At 32.0% G+C, this 12,643-nt stretch overlaps 1 protein-coding gene across 3 annotated transcripts in view; it reads right to left on the reverse strand.

Annotated features, from left to right (window-relative positions):
* The window catches only part of LOC123710567 (latrophilin Cirl), a 264,592-nt gene that overhangs the window by 149,442 nt on the left and 102,507 nt on the right, over nucleotides 1-12,643 (reverse strand). The gene's annotated exons all lie outside the window — the stretch shown is intronic.

Raw genomic sequence — 12,643 nt, forward strand, 5'->3', positions numbered from 1 at the left:
GAGTAATTTCTACTGTCTATACCGCCGTTAGCAAGCTTTTTCTCACTTAACCAGACTCTGGGATTTGACTAAAGTTTAATTAATGATGATTTGTTAAAGACAATTTCCATAACAACTTAAATGCACGATGCTCATGTCTAGTGTAACGTACAAATCAATATAGCTCAGCGGATTGGCGGCGACGAGTCGGCTGCTTTGATGTTTTACTGAGTTAGGGCTGGCACTATTGAGTATATATAAGTGCCATGTAACTACATAAAGTAGAAGATTTTTTATTAAAAAAAAACTAACTTTTAAACAGCTGCTATAAGTTTGCGATAGTGCGTTTTGAAATCGATATTCGAGTTAATATTGACTCAAACTAGAGACATGTCTCCGTGATTGATAAGTGGGGGTGGAAATTGATACATAATAAAAAGTTTATAAATTCTGGTTCACTGATGGCTTGAGATTATGGCCTACCCATTGGTCTAATACACTTGGACAAGCTAGACAGGCACTTCCTTCAGTAATTAAGTTTACGAAGATGAAGATGGCGTGATATCTAAGTCCTGTTAGATTTTTTTTCCGGCCTGTGTCGTTAATCGTTTTAACATGGTTTAAAAATCTACACATTTTATACGATACATTCTCACAAAGTTTTCATTATATGGCTAAACCCGCGGTTGTACCAAAGCCATCTCAAGTTCATCGATTTGTAGGGGCCTAAATTCCGTATTCAGAATTTAGGCCAAAGTGGCAACCCTATAGAGACGAATTTACTGCCAAATTGCTCCAGTCAGAATTGACCCCGTACTATTACTTATTCAAATATGTTTATTTGGACGTATTCACTTGATTGAAGCGGGTTGCCTAGGCTCTAATCATTTGAATGTAATATATACCCATTGTGCGTAATATGGCTAGTACAAAGATACATTCGTACGCGCAGGTTTAAATGGACGGATCTTACTGTTCTTTATAGAAATATTTAAGAAAACGGAGGTAAACGGGTGGAATTTCGTATTTTTCGTATTTGGCTTCATCGACCGATGAAGAAACTTAGCTGCAGGTTTCGAATTTTCTAAATTAATTCGAACAACTTTGTTTTCATGTTTGGGATGTAAGGTAAATCTTGAAATATTTATTATTAGAATAATATTATTACAATATTTTCCGCCGAAAACCGTAATCCTTGTCATTCAAATCGAACCTTTTTCAATCAACCCACTTGGCCTACGATTACGTATCCGATAAAACACAATTTCATAAAAATCATTTATTTGTAGCAAACAGAACACTTATATATATCTTACTATAAATTTTATTACGTCCATAGATGTTTAGTTTGTCCTCTAGATATAATATAGGACAAACTAGACTTTTTCTACAATGTCCTTCAAAATCGGACATAGCTGGCTGTGACTCAGATATAAAAAAACAATAGAATATTTATACATTCCTAGCCATTCGTCAGAGATTTCTGTTTGATCTGATTATCCGACAAAATAGAAAATGAGAGTTTAAGATTGACTGCAAAAAAGGAACACATGTCAATCTTTGTGTCCCGTCGTGAATGGAGTGCTTTAACATACAAGGAATTGTGTACTTTATTCTTAAACAATAAGGTAAAAATTCAAATGATCAAACGGGGGCAAGACGGCACGGTTAATTTAAACAGAAAGACTGATGTCGATGAAACTAAAAATAAAAAGCAACGCATTTAATAGCTAGCTCAGGCGTTTTAAAGACGATATTTTTAAACAAAACACTCGTAAAAAGTTAGTTTGATTGTCGTGTTCCAGCTTTTGTAAGACGTAATTTTATTTACTTGAACCTCTGAATTAAAAACACATTTTATGTTAGAAATAAAAGATTATGTGTTTTATTTAACCTTAAACAGGACGGTTTTTGTTAGGCTGTCACATTTAAGCTACTGGACGATTCGATATTTGTAGCATGGCGCTAATTCATCTCTGCATGTGCGGCTTCCCTGGCAACTTGCGCTGTGCAAGTGTGTGTATCTCATTTTACACTAATAGTAAAAACTCAATTTTCTTTTGCATTGTATAGAATCTCTGTATACCTTGCATTATATAAACTTCTCAGCCGATTATTACTATTGTAACCGAGTCTTTGTAAGCTAATCCATTGTTGAAAAGAGTGTCCATGGAGTTTCTTGCCGGTTCTTCTCCATGAGACCCACTTTTTGGAACCGTGCAACTAGACGTTTCATAAGAGCCTGCAAAGGCCTAATTGAAATAAAAACTTTTAATTTGATTTGATAAGTATAAAGATGATGGACTAGGAATATTTGCGAGGTGACATTCGAGAAGAGAACGCTGCAACATCTGGTTTAGGTCTAAGACATGTAGATCTCGATATTGATATATTAAACTACATTGTTCACAGAGTACGAAGGCACTATACTTTAGATTAGGGAGGATTCAAGTATTACGTAACGAATCTGGGGGGGCGTCCTCTTGTAAAACGTTACGATACGGGGCGGGGATTAAATTACGCGATATTGCTAATATTATTTTCGACTTTCCAGTAGTATACGATACATTTCGTGGTAAGTTTTAAGTATAAACTGGGGGTGGTCACGAAACGTTTCATATTGGATACAGAAAACGTTACGGTGCTTTAAATGGGGGGGGGTCCAAGAACGCTCCCTTACGAGTAAACTTCCATCGTCTCTAAGCTCGTGGAACTAGCAAAAATACATAATATTTTGGATCGAAATATGATGATTGATACCACTTATTAAGCATAACATAATAAATGCGTTAAGACTGCGTCTCAGCTGTTTGTTTGACTTTTCGAGATTTGTTTGACAATCAAAATCCAACACCAATAATATTTTTTCGTTACTTGATATATGTGTGTTTATTTGAGAAGTAGTGTTATTGGACACTACTTACAGTCTCTATTAAAGAGAAGACAACATAAGGAATGTTAAAAATCCTTTTTAGTAAATTAAGTTAAATCACTTATTAGTCTTAAGTTAGGCTAGATCGTATTGTTCCATGATGTCTTAGTAAAGACATGTTGAAAAAAACTTGAAATATGTGGGAACAAAAACTAAACAAAGCATGAATTTTATAAAACCGTGTCTAAATTAACACATTACGGTGTAATTAAATAATTTGGAGCTGTACGGTTTAATTAATAAAATCGATCACACACGGCCATAACTTAATATGGCGGCGTGAAGAAGTTCAAAAATAAATGCCGACTGTGACGTCATTTGACCACCAGCATTTGATGAGTCAATCAAGTATTGGTATTTATATAAATTGTACATGATATGAGAAGCGAATTGGAGTTTTAGTCTGGTATTTAAACACACTTAAAATTATAATAGCCTATTTAATTATAACTAGTATATTTAATTATAGCCATTTTAGAAGCTCTACAGATGGAACATTTTGCTGTGTATTTTGCACAGAGACTGTTAGCTTTTGTGAATAAAAACCGGCATACTAAATAAAACTACTTAAATTACTTTGTGTATATAGTAAGTGACGGGAACTCTAAAATTATCGTGATTCATGTGCACTTTTTAATGTTCATATATACTTTTCTAGTTAAGACTTTTTTTGTTCCTGTTTAGTTTTGTCTTAACACAATACAATTTACAATTATAAACGTCAAAACAGAAATGTATATAAAATACTTCTAATTTTACATTAAGTAGGTACTTTATAATGTTATCGGCTGTTACGACTATAGGTTTTTATAACCAAATATGAGTGGACTACACATTTGGTATTGTTATAAGAGATTTTGACTGTATTGCATTTTATTTTCAAAAATAGTGAATATTAGATTTAAAAGCTTCCTTGACCCAATTCATGGAACATACATTAGTTTCAATCAGAATGACAGGGTAATAATTCTTCATCTTGACCCCCATAACTTCATGAGCCGTTCACCCTAATTCTTATAAATCTGACAATAATTTTAAACTAAAATTAAGAAACAAATTTGTTATTTATAAAACAAAAATATGTTGATGTTTTGGTGAAATGCACAGTTTACAAATTAAATATCTCTTTTTTAGTATTGTCTTTTGTTAACATAGCTTTTACACATTAAGAAAACAGTTTTTAAACGGATTGAAGCTATGTATTATTATTAAAAACTTATAATTACTAAAATATTAGTCACCGTGACCACGCACGATGAAAAGCACGCGAAACATCGGTCAAAAATCGGTCAGCTCAAAAATTTAAAATTATGAAAATAATTATAATTAATAATAATACATAGCTTCAATCCGTTTTAAAAGTGTTTCTTAATCACTTTTTTATTTTTAAAATGAGATTAAGAATTTTAATGTTTTTAATTTACATTTATTGAACATTGCTTTTACCTAAACACATACCGGTTAGCCAGCCTATCAGGGGACGCTAATAGAAATAGCCTCCGATGGGGTCACGGTTATATTGACAAGCAGGTGCTTGATTGGAATCCGGAAAGCAAAAACCTGGCACCGCACAGTTGCAGATGAGAGAAAGAGAGTCGGAAAGACAAAGAGCGAAGTAAAATACAAGGCTTAAGACCGAACGCCATGGAGATTCATTGTGGACATTAAGACAAGTAAGTCAAACATAAAAATAACTGATAACACTCAGTTCATAATTTAATTATATATAATTCCACTTTGTTTACACTGATCCTTCCACCAAAAATAAAACGGAATACCAATAATTATTAAAATAACAAACGTTTAATTTCGCACCTGTCAATTCAATGCACATTTTCCATTTCCTATATTTTGGCTTCTGACATAGATGGGATTCAATGCTAAATTGATTTTTCATATTGAAAATTGATGACTGTACGGTTCAATCATTTTATTGATTATATTTGATAGATTTCGATAATTTACTACTACTAGTCATTAATAACTATTCGTATGGATTAGTTGTAAAGTCGAAAATCATTTATTCATATAGGTAACGCAATGTACGCTTATGAACGTCAAAAAAAGAAATAAACATTAAATAGCAGTAATTCTAGTCCAAGGCCTAAGGACAATTATTGTTAATTGGTTCATGAAGTTCACCAGCAATATATCAATTGGTTCTTCCGAAACAGATTGAATCGTGACATAAATCAACTACTCTTACTTTCTAGAAAATACCTTCGTTAATATCCAGTGGAGTAGCACACGTGAAGTACCGTACCTGAGTATAAACAAAAAGAATAAATTGCGATACTTATTACAATAAATACACTTAAGGTTAAGGGACCAAATATACATTGAAACTCCGAGGCAACCTATATTACAATATTTAATTTTTTTATCTACCTTCATGTTACAAATACAATTTAAAACGATTTTTATGCCACGACTGAGCGTTTTTAAAGGCAATTTTTGCCGCTCACCACCACGCTATGTGGAACCAGCTGCCCACTGAAGTAAATCCGAACCAATTTTTTTCGAACAAAATTTACATCAGATAAGCCTTCTGCCCGTTTGCCCCCTGTTCCATAAAAAAAATCCAAAGATGGTATAAGATGCATTTTCTCATCCTAAAAGATTTCAATTTAATTGTCAATATACTGCACTTAATATTCTGAATAGGTTTTTAGTCTTCGAAAAATTTAAATGAGGGTAGACCGAACGTTTTAAACGCACTATAGGTACGTTATAATTTCACTGTAATTAATATACACAACGTGTTTTTTAAATAGTTTAGTTAACTTCAAGGACATTCTGTCGGCATTAAGATTTCCTTTTAGTCATAAATAAATGGAGCGATATCAGGAACTCGAACGTATTGACAGGAAGTTGCATAGATCTGGTTAGCGCTGCGCCTGATTCGAAAGTTCTCATGTCATTTTCATTAAGTATCATGTATTAAACTAAAATTTTGTAGTATATTTGTAATAGTGATATTACTATTAATGTGGACTCAAATTATCTAGGCACTTTTGGTTACATGTAGCTAAATAATTAAGTCGTAAATAAATCTCGCAGGGTGTTTATTTAAAATTGGTTGCGCCCGTTCCAGGGCACGCCCATGAATATGCATGATGCATCATAAGTTATGTGCAATTATGTGCCATAATATTCGTCGCGCTTAGAATTAACGTTTTGAAGTTTTTAATATTATGCTTTTAGTGGAATGAAAACGCTTCCACCAGGCTCAATTTTTTGTTAAACAGTCAATGATTAAATTGTTCTACACCTTATAAGAGAAATACTCTGAGGGAAACGGACTTTACACACTTTACAGACATCGTCCTGTACGATATTCAAGCGATTAGGATATTAAACAAAGTATGAAAATACCGCAGTAGAGCCATCTGCCGGGCTGATTTGTGTATCTAACCATCCTGGGCTCCACAAATACAAAAAAAACATTCAAATAAGTCCAGCCGCTTAAGAGGAGTTCAGTTGCATACACACGTGTAGAATCCTATGTTTTAATTAAGATCAATCGGCACACGATGTGCAAATTTGATTGAAATCGGTTAAATAGTTTAGGAGTCCATAGCGGACAATCAACGTGACGGGTAATTTATATATATTATAGTTTAATAAAATTATTCATTTATTTTTCTAGAGGGATTGGCAGAGACCACGAAATCCCTACTAGCTACGGTTCTGACAGACCTCCCTCGCTTTAACCACTTTAATGATATTTACTAGGCAAGCTCGTCGCTTCTGGGAAATTTTAACTTATCCCATCTCTAGTACCTAGACCGACAAGGCCTACCCAATAGTAATATTGATAAAACAGCGTAAAATTTTTGTTCTATATAAATAATTTGCTAATTACTTATACCATATACATAATATATCATCGTTTGTAAAACGTACACGACTAATCAAATATGTATGTAATCTTTACTTCCCACTCAAAACTACCTGTTATTTCCGTAATGCGTAATTTGAAATTAGAATTATTCCTACATACATAAATATTATAGAACGCAGTGCGGCTTTCCGGCGATCCATCATCCGAGTTCCTGAACGTAATAGCGGGTCTGATCAATATTAGGTCTATTACACACACATATCTCCTTCGTATTACATATTTTCATAAGAAAAAAGGTAAATGAAGACAAGTAAAGTAAAGATTAGACACTCGTAGTCCACGATTGCTGAAAAGCTCTTAAAATATCATCATATTTTGTAATAATTTCGGATTGATAGAAGTTAAAAGCTTTTGTTTAAATGTTTAGTACTCGCAAACTTAGTCTATTAATTAGTCTATTATTACAAAATATCATAATGCCTTTAAATTTAAAACCCATTTTTTCTTCTTTTTACTATATATTTTTTTCTTTTTACCTTATGTCTCAAATGGTAGTTTTTGAATCTAACATTAAAATAAAATTATTAAAAAAAATATGTTTATTATGAAATATAAGTTACAGGTATCACTTATTCCACGTCATTAAATTTGAATCAGTAGACATTAATACTCATCAGTGAAGAAGAAAGAGGATGTATGCGAGAGAAAAAGCCGGCGTAAAATACTCGGTACTTTTTTAAAATAGCAAATCATCATACAAAATGACTATGGTAAACAACACATTTTAAATCAAATCGCAAATTAATTAGCGCTAGTCCCAGGCCCTTTTATCAACTAGATAATCGTTCATTTGTTTCTTTTTCTACTAATTAATTAACTATTAATAAATCATTAATATATATTAAATATACTAACCAACAAGCCAAATGTAAAGATCTATCCAAGGAAGCCATTGAATTGAAGCCCTTGTAGGAATTGCAAATCCATTTATGCTTACTATTTGCCAATACAGTAAGATTTATGTAGTCAACAACTGTAATTAACATGCAGACCTTAACGGAGGTAGGTGACGTTTCCTGATGGATGGCTGGACGGCAGGAAACTACCAATCGGTCTTTTAATTAAAACTAAGTTTAATTGACGGATTTGCTAATGATTACCATAAATAGCGGTTTAGAAATGGCCATGATTTGTTTGTTGGTTACTCAATCGTTTTTGTTAATAGCAATGGCTTTTAATAACCGATATTCATAATTATAATTAGAAATATATAGATATACAGAATACGTTTGATACCGTAACGATTAGTCATTTGGTAAATTAATTTAATGAAAATAAATACCAAACATTTGTATGTCTATCGTCTCGTGTCTATTAACGACGAAACCGAAGACTCGGTCCGGTATCCCTAATACACGTAAAATGTGTCAAAGATAAAAATTAATATTATTTTAATCGCCGATTGAATTACTGTTAGTCTAACTGGTTAGAATAACACGCATTTTGTCCTAATAACAAACCCCAAACAAAGTCACTTACGCAAAAGCGTGGGAGTAAGCCATAAATATATATGAAAATGTCTCTAATACCTGAATATACAAAGTACTTGTCGTTTTAAGGGCGTTTACGTCAGTACAAGGGATGCGAGAGCGATATAAACTTTCCTTGGTACGATATTTTACATGCTCGGTCATGTCTAGTCACCAATTTTTGTAGTCAATAACCCGAGATTATAGTAAATAACACACGCAATACTAAAAACGAAAAATTTCTTTCTTAGAGGCGTATCGGAAACGTTGTAACATACATTTAAGTCATGACAGACGTTGAAAATGTGAAAATTCACTTAAGACTACCCTAAACCTGTTTAACTCGAAAACATACATAACCTTTCCATAATTTAAAGTCTAGTCTTTTCTAGCAAACGAAAGAAAAGCACTTCCTATAGAAAAATCTACGACTCGTAGCTATTACCACTGTTTTTTAATATAAAAACCCGGGCCTTACTTCATTCGAAACTAAACAGGTAATACTTTTTCCTATAATGCCACTTATTTTTTATTTTATGTTATTAAAGTATGCCTACAGCTACTCATTAAACAAAATTCAAACAATAACATTATACACAAAAGCCAAAAACGGAACACACATTCAAACATGTTTATGTTAAATATATGAAAATAATGTAAAAATTATTAAATGCTTTATACAAGCACAGTTTTACCTATTTATACAAAAAATATAACAAAGTACAAATTCATACTAAATTCTAGATTATAAGTTCTAAGATTCATTGATCATTATAATAAACATTTAATATAAAGGAAGAATAACAAAGCCATTATTAATAAAAGATGCCAAAGCTTTTTTAAGCATCCTTTAGTCACATTAAATATATCTATTTGCTGGCACTTAATATAATTTAGACAAATAAAGAATTTATACGACATGTGTTATCATTGAAGATTCATTTCCTTTATTAATAGGAATTTTGCACGCTCTCGCCCGTGACTGAGATCCCACCCTTACCCTGAATAAGAATATTTAATTAGCCGGGCAACCCGTCATTAGGGCTAATGATACCAGTGTTACCCTGTTGCGGTACAAATGTGGAACAGCTAGGTATTATTGTTATATACTTATAACAGCTGCTCATATAGTGTAACATGCGGTTTCATACAACATAATTGTATTAATTTATTTACTATTCTTTTCAATAGCACAGCAGTGTTGCTATGTATTCGCTTTATTCGGCTTTATTTAAAAATAATTTAGTGATAAAGGTAATTAAATATAAAGTTTTGAACATCGGTAAAAATGTAAAGTATACATTTACATTTATTACTAGTTCTCAAATCAAAGGTGTCGAAGACGAGAAAAACTGGTAATTAACTTTCAGTCACAACAATCAGCCAGGTTTTTTTTGCAAAATATTTGTAAGCAACCATCATATAAATTTATCGGCCATTTACCAAAATTAGCGTTATACACACAAACAGTGTTTAAAAAGTGATGTATTTCCGAACCTTAGGGCATTTCAAGAAAAGAGCGTTCTAATTCTTAAAATGCCGTCAACGCACTTGCGACATCCCCTTGCAAAGAGTTTATGGTTTGCCACTGTTACATAAAAAAACCTAACCTTAGGTTCTATGTAATGATTTATTTTTGTATAACTTTAAGTTTTTATTAAATAAAATATATTAATTTATAGTTTATCGCGGTCGGACAGCATTGTATATGACTGATACGAAGAATACTAGCAGCTAGTCATAAACAGCCTTACCATTGATTAATACGAATTCGAATTATGAACTTTAAAAATGGACCAATACAATTAGACATACTGTATTTTTTTTGCTTTAACTTATTATGTGGCTTATATATTGACAAGTATGATAACAAGATGTAAATCAAAATCAATTATTCAGTAATTTCTAATTCACATTTTGGGTTCGAGGACTTGAAATTTAAATTTAGAATGCATCCACTTGCTGTACTAAAAATATCGTTATAAATTATCGTAATTTATATAGAGCAGCTAAGTCCCCTAAAATTTTAAGCTTCATGTTGCACGTTAGCTTAATACCGGTCGCAGGTGAGAGTAAGGACCTCACTTATCCCTCACGCCCTCACCCACACATGCAACATCAACCTGTTTTAGCAATGTAGGTGTAATACTTAAATTATAATAAGCTGGCTTTGCTGTTACAAAGCGGGGTATAAGTACAATTTTAAGATGTTCTAACCAAACTTTCGTTATTGTGATTGTGTTCATTATGAGATTATATAAGGAATATGCTTCACGTCAATAATTTTATAGCATTGAAATAAATACAATCGAGAACAATATTCCATGAATGCGTTGGCTGTAACTTGAAATTTACCGTTTTATCTGCAAATAAAATACCAGGAATTATATTATTGAAAATCTATTTACGCATTTGCGTAAAATTACATCAAAACAGTTATGCATCGTATGCTGTTTAGATATAACTTAATCATTGACCAACTCCTGTCCGATAATATTGACAAAATGCCACAATTCAACCTACCGTAGGGCTCCGTCTGTTACCTTAGGTCTCTGGGTGCGGATGTCCCGTACTTTTTTATATATTAATATATTAAGTATTTAAATTTGAGGCCTACATCTGTAGGCCTTCGGCGTCCATAGGTCTCACTTTTTCGTAAATTTAGTTATCTAGTGCTGCTAATACATACACAACATTTACTATACAGATGCTCCTGACCATTACATATAAATGTAAATATACATTTCTTAGTCCACTGGCAAGCAGGCTGTACATATATTTCACTAAATACATGCCATTAACAACGTCGTTTATGTAAAACAATATTAAAGACCGCTTAACATATACTTTTATTACACGTAGACGAAAATGCGACCATTATAATAAAGTTATGTTCGTAACGTAATCCATATTTCAAGCAAATTAAGCAATAAGCTCATATTAAGGTTGGTTCGACACTCGGCTAAGTGGATAAATGTTAGGTACGCAAATTAACTTAGTAATTAGTTATAAGCTGATTACCATGAAAACAAAAACACTGGCCATTTTTTCAATGTCGTATGTACGATTCGAATTTAAAAATGGAATAATGGTTTTATTAATTTAATATGTTTTTTAAGTTTCGAATTAGTTTTTTTTTACTTGAAATTGTGGTTACAAAAATCGCCTCCTTATAACCAAACTTAAAAGGTTTAGAATTATCTGTGCAATAATTACAGTTAAAGATTCATTTTTAAAATCTCTTTGACTTTATTTAAACTATTATTGTCCTTGACGTCATTGTTGCCTACACAAAACTTAAAATAGATACAATTTCGTTCCAATAGAACGTCACATTTCTAAATATACTTTAATATCGGAAGTAAATTATTCATACTACACGAGTATATTTATTAAATCATAAATCCTTTACATTGTCTCCTATTTATGTCTAAATAAAATATCTAAAATTATTGTTAACAGTTTCATGAGATAAACGCCAATTTTCTAGCGAAAAATAAATTACTTTATTATTTACTTAAACTTGAGTGAAAAACTGTTTTATAAATAAATATTGTTGAATAGGAATAGTATTAGGTTATGTGTATACGTATAATGTTCAGATTTAGTTAGGCCTACGCAAAATTATATAATTCAATTAGCAAACTTCGTGTAATCGCAATTGTTTTTTTAATATAATTACACAAATATGACAGATATTTCGCAAATTTGTGATATATGTGGATATACTAATTATAAGTTTTATAGCTAAAACATATACGTTTGATTACATCGACCTTTTTGTTGGTTAAATAGGTAATACCTATAAATATTACATTTAGTTTTTACTCTATTTTTAATAAATGTGTTATTTTTCTTGTTACATCCCATTTGTCCCTCCTTTCTGAAGAACGCGTTTTGGCCCAAACTCACCCGATATACAGATTAAGCATTCTGATAAACGTCATAGGTTGCTCCCCTCACTTTGAAATCTAGTTTCTTTAGTTTTTATAATTATCTTTTTAATATCCCTCCGTGTTTGTTTTTTTAAACACTTTGAAATAAATTACCTTTGAGAAGGAACTCGCTTATTCAACACGAGTTTTTTTACATGAACCACATTTGTACAAATGAAGCTAACTTCTTCAAAAATCATGAAGTTAAAGTTATATACATTATCCTCTCCAAAATGTTATTCTAACCTTCAAACTAAAATCAATCGTTTCAAAGCTCTAAAGTCAACGTAACACAAGCCTTGATCGCACAAAATGCGTATAAACAAGAGGCGAAAACTTTTATTGCGAAATTTAAACACCAATTCCATGTAATAGCTAAAGTTTTCCAACCCCCCGCCGCCCGAACCCCTTTAACCCTCACTTA

The sequence above is a fragment of the Pieris brassicae genome, chromosome 6 (genome assembly GCF_905147105.1).
Source record: "Pieris brassicae chromosome 6, ilPieBrab1.1, whole genome shotgun sequence".
NCBI lineage: Eukaryota > Metazoa > Arthropoda > Insecta > Lepidoptera > Pieridae > Pieris > Pieris brassicae.